Source organism: Scyliorhinus canicula, chromosome 3 (assembly GCF_902713615.1).
Source record: "Scyliorhinus canicula chromosome 3, sScyCan1.1, whole genome shotgun sequence".
In the NCBI taxonomy this organism is placed as follows: Eukaryota; Metazoa; Chordata; class Chondrichthyes; order Carcharhiniformes; family Scyliorhinidae; genus Scyliorhinus; species Scyliorhinus canicula.
Window position 1 is genome coordinate 59,573,098 of NC_052148.1, and position 12,127 is coordinate 59,585,224.

Sequence of the window (12,127 nt, forward strand, 5' to 3'; positions counted from 1 at the left end):
ATTTTTAGGCTTAGCTAGGCGTAGTGCCCCTACTTGCCACACTCATTACAAGTGGAGTTGTGAGCCGGGCAATGCTGCCTGGGGTGCTGGCCCCGACCGCAGAAGTAACAGCATAGTCGTCCGGAGCTGAACGACTGTCGCCGGCGCAGGAATGAGGCACGCCTGGGGCGGGTGATAGCTGCGCCCCGACGTCCTCGCGGATACCGTGTGGTCGGATGGGAAGGCATCCAAGCTCTGGAAGGCCACTTCCAGCGAGGTAGCCAGCTTCACAGTTTCCTCGAGGTCGAGGGCCCCCTTTTCTAGAAGCCGCTGCCAGATGTAGCTGGACCGGACACCTGCCACATAGGTGTCCCGAACCATCAGCTCCGCGTGCTCGACCGCTGTGACAGTCCTGCAGTTACAACTGCGGACAAGTACACTCAGTTCACGTAGGTATTCAGCCAGTGACTCACCCTGGCACTGACGCTGCGTGGTCAGAAGGTGTCGAGCGAGTACCTCATTCACCGGTCTCACGAACTGTCATTTGAGCAGCTCCACTGCCTTGTATGAGGCCGCGTCTCTGATGAGCTGGAAAATCCTATGGCTCACCCTGGGCGTTGAGGAGACGCTGTTTAATTTCCTGGGAGACCTCGGCGGCGAAGGAGCTGAGATAGGCCTCAAAGCAATTGAGCCAATGCTCAAATTTTGCCGTAGCCTCCAGCGCCTGTGGGTCAAGATTGAGGCGTTCTGGTTTTAAAACTGCTTCCATGTTTAAAAAATTCTAGCTGATTAAATTGATACCAATCAATCTAGTCGAAACTGTAGTTAACAAGAACTGTATTTTAATCAGCTAGAATGTGCCCACCAGTAGCTTCTCCCGCACTGAGATGGGTTCAATGGGTTATATCCCGGATCGATGGGTTATATCCCGGATCGATGGGTTATATTCCTTCTCAGAGGGGCGGAGCCACAGGCGGAGCCAACAACAACAACAACATCAACACAACAACAGTAACAGTGAGTAAATACAATAATACATACAACAGCCGTGAGTAAATACAATATATACAACAGCCATGAGTAAATACAATAATATATACAACAGCCATACGTGGCACCACAGAATGTTAATTGTGGTGGATGGGAGGGGCCAATCAAATGGGCTGATTTGTCCTGTATTTGCAATTTATGTTCACAAATTGAATAGATCAGCCTTGGGGTTTAACAATTGAACAGAAGCAACTTAAATTTGATTTCCATAGTTTACATCTTTTGAACCCAGAAAATGATTTCTGCTACATGTGTGTGCTTTCATTAATGCTAAATAATCACAGTATATAAAACAGTATTTTCCTTTGATATGTTTTCTTTTGTCATTGAATGGCAGTTGCTTCCTTCTAACCTATGTAAGTGTCAACTTGAATGTGAAATTGATTGTCACACTCATCTTTCAAGCAGTTGGAAGGTGGCGACAGTGGTCTTGCTGCTAACACTCGGCAGAATTTTATCAAGTTGTGATGTAGCCCAACATTTAAAAGCCCTGTGAAAAGTAAGTGTAATAAATAATCTGATTCAAAGAGCAATAGATGTGTTAAACATTATTTTCCAAACATCAGATAGAGCCTGTGAGCTTTAATTTGTCAGTGTGCTAAATTGCTTCAGAGAATTTGTGTCCTTTTCTCTGCTGAAATTACCGGATTATATTTTACCATGTGACTCGTGAGAGGAACAGTGTGGGTATAGAAATCAAGGAGAAGGGCTGTAATAACATTAAAGAGAGGTGATTCGGAGACGTCTGGCAACCTTCAAAGTAAATAAATCTCCAGGGCCAAATGAAATATATTCCAGGCTGTTGAGTGAGACTTTTTATTCATATGTAAAAAGCAAGAGGGTGGCCAGGGAAAGGATTAGGCCATTTAAGGACAGTGGGGGCAATCTAAGTGTTGAGCCAAAGGAAATGGGCGAGGTATTAAATGAGTACTTTGCATCAGTGTTCACCAAAGAAAGGGACTTTGTGGAAGATGATTCTTGAGTGAGAGTATGGACAGTCTGGATCATGTTAACATCGAAAATGAGGAGGTATTGGGTCTTTTAAAAGATATTAGGGTAGATACGTCTCCTGGACCAGGTAGGATTTACCTCAGAATACTGAGGGAAGCAAGGGAGGAGCTAACGTGGTACAGCTGGTTAAGAAAGGTACCAGGGATAATCCAGAAAACAATATGCCAGTGAGCCTCACGTCGGTAGTAGTTAAATTATTGGAGAGAATTTTCAGGGACAGAATTTATACCCATTTGGAAACAAATGAACTCATAAGCGATAGACAGCATGGTTTTGTGAAGGAGGTTGTGCTTCATTATCGTGATCGAGTTATTTGAGGAGGTGACAAAGATAATTGATGAGGAGAAGGCGATGGATGTTGTTTACATGGACTTCAGTAAAGCCTTTGACAAGGTGCCTCATGGCAGACTGGTACAAAAGGTGAAGTCACACAGGGTCAGAGGTGAGGTGGTAAGATGGATACAGAACTGGCTCGGTCACAGCAGGCAAAGGGTAGCAGTAGAAGGGTGATTTTCTGCATGGAAGGTTGTGACTAGTAGTGTTCCACAGGGATCTGTGCTTGGGCGTCTGCTGTTTGTCGTGCACATAAACGCTTTTGAGGAAAATGAAGCCGGTCTGATTAGTAAGTTCGCGGGTGACACCAAGGAAGATAGTGTTGAGGATTGTCAGAAGATACAGCAAAACATAGATAGGTTGGAGACTCGCGCAGAGAAATGGCAAACGGAGTTTAATCCGGACAGATGTGAGGTAATGCATTTTGGTAGGTCTAACATACAGGGGAAATATGCTGTAAATGGCGAAACACTTAGGAATATAGAAAGTCAGAGAGATCTGGGCATACATGTCCACAGATCTTTGAAGGTGGCAACACAAGCGGACAAGGTAGTCAAGAAAGCAGATGGGATGCTTTCCTTCATTGGACGGGGCATCGAGTATAAAACTTGGCAAGTCATGCTACAGTTGTATATAACCTTGGTAAGGCCGCACTAGGAATATTGTGCACAATTCTGGTCGCCACACTACCAGAAGGATGTGGAGGCTTTGGAGAGGATGCAGAGGAGGTTTACGAGGATATTGCCTGGTCTGCAGGTTGTTAGCTATGTGACGAGGCTGAATAGACTCGGACTGTTTTCATTAGAAAAATGGTGATTGAGGGGTGACCTGATAGAGGTCTACAAGGTTATGAGGGGCATGGATGGGCAGACACTCTTTCCAAGGGTGGAGGGGTCAGTCACCAGGGAGCATAGGTTTAAGTTCCATGGGGCAAAGTTTAGAAGAGATGTGCGATGCAGCTTTTTTACGCAGAGGGTGGTGAGTGCCTGGAATGCGTTTCCTGGGGAGCTTGTGGAAGCAGATACATTAACGGCGTTCAAAAGGCATCTTAACAAACACATGGATAAGATGGGTATAGAGGGATATGGCACAAGGGAGGGCTGAGGGTTTTTGGCAAAGGTTGGTATCATGACCGGTACAGGTTTGGAGGGCCAAAGGGCCTGTTCCTGTGCTGTACTGTTCTTTGTTCTTTGAGATGAAGGAAGAAAAAGCAGGGGCGCTGACAATTTTCAATTCTTCTCTGGCCACAGGAGAGGTGCTATAGCACTGGAGGATAGCCAATCTGGTGCTATTATTCAAGATGGGAGGAAAGGATGAAGCAGGAAACTACAAGCTAGTTAGTTTAACCTCAGTTGTGGGGAAACTATTGGGAGCAATTCTGAGAGACAGAATTAATCTGCAGAGATTAATCAAGAACAGTCAGCATGGTTTTGTTAAGGGTAGGTTACGTCTGACCAAGTTGGTTACCTTTTTCAAAGAGGTAACCGTTGTGAGGGAAATGCATGTGTTGTACTCCACTTAGACTTCAGCAAGGCTTTTGATAAGGTCCCACATGAGAGACTGATAGTGAAGGCACGAGCACATGGGATCCAACGAAATTTAGAAAATTGGATCTAAAATTGGCCGAGTGGCAGGAAGCAGAGTGTGATGGTCGAAGGGTGTTTCTGACTAGAAGCCTATGTCCATGGGGTCCCACAGGGATCAGTGTTGGAGCCCTTGCTGTTTGTGGTTTATATAAAATGATTTAGATATGAATGTTGCAGGATTGACCAGTAAGTTTGCGGATAATAGGGAAATTGGTGGGGTGGTAAATAGTGAGGAGAAATGAAATGAAAATCGCTTATTGTCACGAGTAGGCTTATAGCCTTCGATTACAGGAGGATATAGATGGGCTGGTCAGGTGGGCAGATCAGTGGCAGATGGAATTCAATCCTGATAAGTGTGAGGTAATACACTTGAGCAGGACAAACTAGGCAATGGGTTACATGATAAAAACAGCAGGACCCTGGGAAGCACCGAGGATCAGAGGGATCTTGGTGTGCATATACACCGGTCCCTTAAAGTAGCAGAGCAGGGGGATACAGTGGTTAAGAAGGCATATGGTATAATTGCCATTATTAGCTGAGGCATAGAGTTAAGAGCAGTGAGATTATGCTGGAATCGTATAAAATGTTGGCCACAGGTAGAGTATTGTGTGCAGTTCTGGAATCCACACTTTTAAGAGGAATGTGATAGCATTGGAAAGGGTGCAGAGGAAATTTACCAGGATGTTGCCTGGGCTGGAGAGTTTTAATTATGGGGAGAGATTGGATAGTCTTGGATTGTTTTCCTTGGAGCAGAGGCGATTTAATTGAAATGTATAAAATTATGAAGGGCACAGATAGTGTAGACGGAAAAAAACTTTTCCCCTTGATGGAGGAATCAATGACCAGGGAGCATCAATTTACGATAAGGGGCAGGGGGGTAGAGGGGATGTGAGGAAAAACCTTATTACCCAGAAGGGTAATGGGAATTTAGAACTCGCTGCCTGGATATAAGACTATGGGCCACGTTCTGGGAAATGGGATTAGAATAGTTAGGTGGTTGTTATGACCGGCACAGACTCGATGGGCCGAAGACTTTTCTATGCTGTATAACTCTATGGCTGACAGATTCCTGTTCCTTCACCTCAATGTCTGTTCTCCATATTTTTTATTTATTAATTTTCTGTTGTTTAGCTTATTTTGGGAGTCGTTCCAGAGGGAGTATTACTGTCACAGTTCGTGAACAGGAAATCTGTTGAGTGCAAATTTTTTTTATTGAGAGGGAGGGGGGGGAGAGAATTGGGGGTCTTGGGGTCATAGAGGTCATTTCTTTTTAAAATTTAGAGTACCCAATTATTTTTTCCAATTAAGGGGCAATTTAGAATGGTCAATCTTCCTATCCTGCATACCTTTGGGTTGTGGGGGTGAAACCCACGCAGACACGGGGAGAATGTGCAAACTCCACACGGGCAGTGACCCAGGGCCGGGATTCGAACCCGGGTCCTCAGCGCCGTAGGCAGCAATGCTAACCACTGTGCCACCATGCTGCCCAAGGGTCATAGAGGTCATGGGTCAGGCACTTCTGGGCCATTAGGTCGGGAGACATCTAAAAAAGCAATAAGGGGAGAGAAGATGAAATAGGAGTTTAAACTTATTTGTAATATAAAAGGAGATAGCAAGAGTTTTTTCAATATATGAATGCAAGAGAGAGGCAAGAATCGATATTGGACCACCAGAAAATGAGGCTGGAGAGGTAGTAATAGGAAACAAAGAAATGGCACACAAACTGAATAGCTACTTTGCATCAATCTTCACAGTGGAAGACACCAGTGGGATGCCAGAGTTCCAGGAGAATCAGGGGACAGAGGTGAGTGCAGTGACCATCACCAAGGAGAAGGTTCTGGGGAAACTGAAAGGTCTGGCGGATAAATCACCTGGACCATTTGGACTACACCCCAGGATTCTAAAGGACAACGTTGAGGAAATTGTGGAAACACTGTTGGTGATGTTTCAGTAATCACTGGTGACAGGGAAGGTCCCAGAGGACTGAAAAATGGCTAATGTAACACCACTGTTTAACAAAGGGGCCTCACGGTAGCATGGTGGTTAGCATCAATGCTTCACAGCTCTAGTGGTCCCAGGTTCGATTCCCGGCTGGGTCACTGTCTGTGTGGAGTCTGCACGTCCTCCCCGTGTATGCGTGGGTTTCCTCCGGGTGCTCCGGTTTCCTCCCACAGTCCAAAGATGTGCGGGTTAGGTGGATTGGCCATGCTAAAATTGTCCGTAGTATAAGGTTAATGGGGGGATTGTTGGGTTACGGGTATACGGGTTTCAGTAGGGTGATCATTGCTCGGCACAACATCGAGGGCCGAAGGGCCTGTTCTGTGCTGTACTGTTCTATGTTCTAAAGGAGCAGGGCAGCAGATGTGAAATTATATGCTAGCTAGCCTGACTTATTTCATTGATAAGATTTTAGAGTCCATTATTAAAGATGACGTTGTGGTGTACTTGGAAGTGCATCGTAAAATAGGACTGAGTCAGCACTGCTTCGTCAAGGGGAGGTCATGTCTGCTAAATCTGTTAGAATTCTTTGAGGGGGTAACAGGGACATTAATCAAAGAAGAAATAGTGAACGTGATCTATTTAGATTTCCAGAAGGCCCTTGACAAGATGCCGTATAGGAGGCTGTTAATTATGTTAAGAATCCATGGTGTTAAAGGTCGAATATTGGCATGGATAGAGGATTGGCAGAGTGGCAGAAGTCAGAGATTGGGGATAAATAGGTCTTTTTCAGGATGGAAGCGGGTGACTTAATGGTGTGCCTCAGGGGTCTGTGACAACTTTTCACAATATACATTAATGATCTGGAAGAAGGAACTGAAGACACTGTTGCTGAGTTGCAGATGATACAAAGATCTGTAGAGGGACAGGTAGCATTGAGGAAGCAGGGGGCTGCAGAAGGACTTGGGAATGGGCAAAGAAGTGGCAGATGGAATAAAATGTGGAAAAGTGTGAGGTTATGCACTTTGAAAGGAGGAATGGAGGCATACACTATTTTCTATGGGGAAATGCTTAGGAAATCAAAAGCACAGAGGGCTTTGGGAGTCCTTGTTCAAGATTCTTTGACAGTTAACGTGCAGATTCAGTCGGCAGTTAGGAAGGCAAATGCAATGTTCGCTTTCATGTCGAGAGGGCGATAATACAAGAGCAGGAATGTACTTCTGAGGCTGTATAAGGCTCTGGTCAGACCCCATTTGGAGTTTTGTGAGCAGTTTTGGGTCCCGTATCTAAGGAAGCATGTGCTAGCCTTGCAAAGGATTCAGAGGAGGTTCACAAGAATCATCCATAGAATGAAGAGCTTGTCATACGAGGAGTGTTTGAGGACTCTGGGCCTGTACTCGGAGTTTAGAAGAATGGGGGGGGGGGGGGGGGTGGATCTTATTGAAACTTACAGGCTACTGAGAGATCAAAATAGAGTGGATGTGGAGAAGATGTTTCCATGAGCAGGAAAAACTGGACCATGAGGGCACTACCCTGCCTGTACAGCCCACCCACCCATCATTCTGAAATGGACTGTGGTCCAGCAGCCAGTCTGCTAATTGGCTCGCTCCATTTGACGGGACTTGGACATGACCAGGATTAGGATTTGCCGATAGTCCCATCCCGCATTAAAAAATTAGGCGATAAGATCCCCACTTGAATTTCTGGATTCATAACCTGCAGCTCAAGCTGCTGAGAATGATCTTCTTAACTCATTGTAAGGACATGCCAGAAACTGTTCAGTGATAATTTTTGCCCTGCCTTCCCTGCCCAGTGGGCTGAAGTGCTTTATTGCCTCCCACAATCACATTTTGGTTTTGCCTTTGTCTGATACTTCATCTGAATTTCAAATGTAACCTGATCAATAATTTAGATGTTATGGTGCAGGAGTTACCAGAGAAGCAAAGGTCGTCTGCCGAGCAAATCATTTTTTCAACAGAATGGCACCAATCAGTGCTCCAGCCATCACGACCATGCCAGTTGTCATTGTAGTTGTGAAGCCCTATTACAAACAAACAAAAACAGGGTTAGACAACTAAATGTGGAAACAAAATTATTTCTGGGTGCATAGATTGCTTGTAGAAAAAAAGTGTCTGATTCAATGATGATTCAAAATCTTCACTGCTTTCTTAATCCTTCTTGTCTTATTCCACAACACTCACCCCTATCCCATGCAAACTAATATTAGAATTTATCACATGAGACTCAACTAATTTCTATCCCTTAGTTGCTGAAAAGAAAAAGCACATAAAAGGGCAATTGCTGAATTGTAACAATTTGAACTCCTTGAACTTTTCCTTCAGTATATCTTTACAGCTTTGAATGTAATCACTTCAAAGGCTTGAGATTTCTGTATTCTAGCTTTTTTGTCATATTTATGTGCTTTTCCTTTACACTGCAAAGACACCTCTGCCCAGAATGTCAGATCGTTACAATATACGTTTTGGTCTATCTCTTCAAATTCAAGGTACAACGACGTTTACAGCCTCATCACCATTCGGATGGGAGGGGGACACAAAAGGAGTGAGCATCTGCCTTAGAACTCACTTCCAAACTCCCAGGCCTTGGCCGGGAGAGATGGAATACAGACGATGCAAACACTGGAACGCGGGTATCTGGACCCGGTGTTCTCAACGGCGTCCAGACTGAGCTGCAGACCTGAAATTTCAATTTAACAAAAAACATCGGAACCGTCTGAGTTGCGGTTGTGGGTGCGTGGCTGAGGGGGTTGGGAAGATAACTTTTCAGGTTCAAAAGCACAACATTAAATAATATACATTTCTCAAAATTCTCTTTTGAATTTAAACTATCATATAAACAGCATTAGTTTCATTATGTTCTAAAGTCGGGATAATTCCGATGTCATGTTATGCTAGAGATCTGGGAACCTTGGGCCAAAATAAAGGTAAGGTACTTAAAGCCAGGATTGCTGCAAAACAGGGGGTTGACCCACTTTCGCCCATTTCATCACCCAGGCATAGTCTGGGAATGAAATCCCTATTCGTCACTGGGAGATGTCTTAACGAAAGATGTTCCAAATCTCTGCTCCAGTCTAGGATCAGCCCAGATGTCGGTAAAGGGCAAGGAGGGAATAATTTGGATGGCATTATTAAACTGTTGGCGCTGTGGGCTGAATGGCCTCCCTCTGTGCTACATCATTCTGTGATCCTTACCCCTGTGAGATTTCAACGTTTGCGACTTCCTTGAAGCACAGGCCAAGGGAAAGTGCTTGGTATGTCTTTCATCTGTCAACCTCACCCTTTGGCATTCCTTGTGGTTAATAAAGCGGAAGTCCCACAAACTTCTCTGGTAATAATCAGTTATTTAAAAACAGTGAGCCATTGTGTCATTCTGCATGGTTGTAATTCTTCAATGAGGTGATGGCATGACAACAAACAAAAAAAACACACCAACCACCCTGCTGCCTTTCCAAACTGGTTTTCACTGGGCCCTCCGGGCCACCTCGTTGGAAGGACGAACACCTCGAGGCGGCGAGGTTCATTCAGGCGTTGGAGATCACATGTACTACTTACCCACTTGGGTTTGCAGTGGCAGTGGGCACAGGACTGTCTGAGTTGGGCCAGGCAATGTGACACACAGTCGGCCAGCAAAGGCATTTCACCTTGGTTGGTCCCAGGAGCAACCCACTGGATGACAAGAACCGTCAGGGCCAGGAATACAAAGGCGCGCCCAACGTTCATCTGCCTATCCTGCAGGAGCTGGGCGGAGACGGCGTGGAGGAGCCCAGCCGCCTCGCTGACACTGGTCAGGTTGAGCCGAGCCACGCAGTGGGCGAGCTGGAGTCGCTGTTCATCGGAGAGCACCCTCCGCGGCCGGACAGCCGCCCCCTCCGGCTCGCCCCCTCCGACCGGCCCGCCCCCGCCGCTGGCCTCGATCAGCGCATTGGCCAGGGGGCCGCACTCCAGCCGCAGACCCCGCTCGCCCCCGTTGGATGACATCCGCAGCAGGTCCTCCAGTGTCTTTGCGGCCAGAGATGAGACGTCCATTCCGCGAGATCAGCCCTCGAGCGGTGCTGCAGAAAGGTGTTCTCGGTCTGGGCGTCGCTCTCCTGGCGCCAAACCTCCCGTTTTAAAGCTTTGAGGGAGAGGAGGGGCGGGAGAACATGACGGCAGGTGCAAAAGCCCCTGAGCTCGGGGTTTCCACGGAATCTAATCTGAAATACCAATTGGAAACCGCGCTCCAGATTGCACTGGACAACAACACCCACACACCCATTTCATTTTACAATGGATGGGAAACAAAGGGGATTTTGGTCCATTATTTGGGGATACAGAATCCATGGCAATGCCTATGAGGAGCTGCAAGCAAATACCTGATTTTAAAGGGACACAATCAGCGCTCCCCCCTCCCCCTCCCACTCCCCCCGCCTGCCATGCTGTTATCTATTCCCATCCTGGGGACTTTAACCTGGTGTTGTAAGAATTCTTACTGAAGAAAAGGCAACCGCTCCAGTGGCTGAAGGGGCACGGGTGGAATTCCAACGTGGATATGTGACCACAATTAATAAACTAATGTATTTTTGAAATTTAAATAGTAATCGGCCCGTGTCAGGGATGGGACTTCAAATCCAGGATGGAGAGGAAAGATTGCAAGCTAATCTGCGAGTTGCCATTCAGACTGTGAGACCGGTTAGGTTTTTTCAATTCATTGAATGAAGCCTGGGCGTTTGGCCATGCTAGGGGATTTCCAGAAGTCGAGTTTATTTATCTCATACGATCAAGTGTGGGCAATAAATAGCAGCTGGCTCAGGATTGTTGCCATTCCTAATATCAGTGGAACATCACAGCTTGGATAGAAGGGGGTCGTTGGACCCGTTCTGTACCTGCTAACCGCTGCCTCCCCCCCCCCCCCCCCCCCCCATTGTTTTGTTTAACTCTTTCATGGACCGTAGCAAAATGAGTGGAGTCACATTAGTGAATCAGATGGGTCTTTACAACAATCGATGCTAGCCTCACTCAGTGAGAGTAGCTCCAGATTTTTTACATTTCTGGGTGTCACCGCCTGGGTCACCATTTATTGCCCATCTCTAAGGGGCCTTGGACTAGTGAGTGGCTTTCTAGGCCATCTCAGAGGACATTTAAGAGTCAACCACATTGTCTGGAGTCACAGGTAAGGACAGAACATTTCCTTCCCTAAAGGACATTAGTGAACCAAATGGGTTTTTACAACAAACGACAAAGATCATCATTAGACTTTTAATTCAATTTTATCAAATTCAAACTTCACCATCCGCCGTGGTGGGATTCAAAGCTAGTTCCCAGAGAATTACCCTGGGGCCCCTGGATTCCTCGTCCAGTGATAATACCACTATGCCACTGTCTCCCCTTGTAGTAACTGGATTTGAAATTCACCAGCTGCAGTGGCATTTAAACCATATACCCAGAGCATAAGCCTGGGCCTCTGGTTTCTAGCCCTGTGACAATATCAAGATACCACCCTCTCCCAATAAATTATTTATTTTCAGCTGCTTACCAATTCATGTTCCTCAAGCTTGGGTGGATGGATGAAGAGACTCCCAGTGACTCACAACCCTCTGAGAGAAAATAATTCCCCTCATCTCCATCTTAAATGAGTGACCTCTTATTTTTAATGATGTGGAGATGCTGCCGTTGGACTGGAGTCAGCACAGTAAGAAGTCTTACAATACCAGGTTAAAGTCCAACAGGTTTGTTTCAAATCACTAGCTTTCGGAGCACAGCTCCTTCCTCAGGTGAATGAAGAGGTGGGTTCCAGAAACACATATATAGACAAAGTCAAAGATGCAATGCGATACTTTGAATGCAGGTCTTTGCAGGTCATTAAGTCTACAGGTCCAGATGGAGCAACTGGAGAGACGGATAATCACAGGTGAAAGAGGTGTGAATTGTCTCAAGCCAGGCCAGTTGGCAGGATTTAGCAAGCCCAGTCCAGATGGTGGAGGGTGAATGTAATGCGACATGAACCCAAGTTCCCGGTTGAGGCCGTGCTCATGTGTGCAGAACTTGGCCATAAGTTTTTTGCTCGGCGAATCTGCGTTGTTGGAGAACGCTTACCCAAAGATCATAGGCTGAATGCCCTTGACTGCTGAAGTGTTCCCCGACTGGAAGGGAACATTCCTGACTAGCGATTGTCGGGGGATGTCTGTTCATCCATTATCACAGAGTCTGCATGGTCTCGCCAATGTACCACAC

The 12,127-nt window shown here is 46.1% G+C and overlaps 1 long non-coding RNA gene across 1 annotated transcript; it reads right to left on the reverse strand.

Moving 5' to 3' along the window:
- Positions 1-804: 804 nt before the first annotated feature.
- Positions 805-9,772, reverse strand: LOC119962684. Its single transcript, XR_005459934.1, has 3 exons — positions 9,470-9,772; positions 7,831-7,938; positions 805-1,519 (listed from the first exon to the last, which is right to left on the reverse strand). It is a non-coding gene; the product is annotated as an uncharacterized LOC119962684 (long non-coding RNA).
- Positions 9,773-12,127: the final 2,355 nt, after the last annotated feature.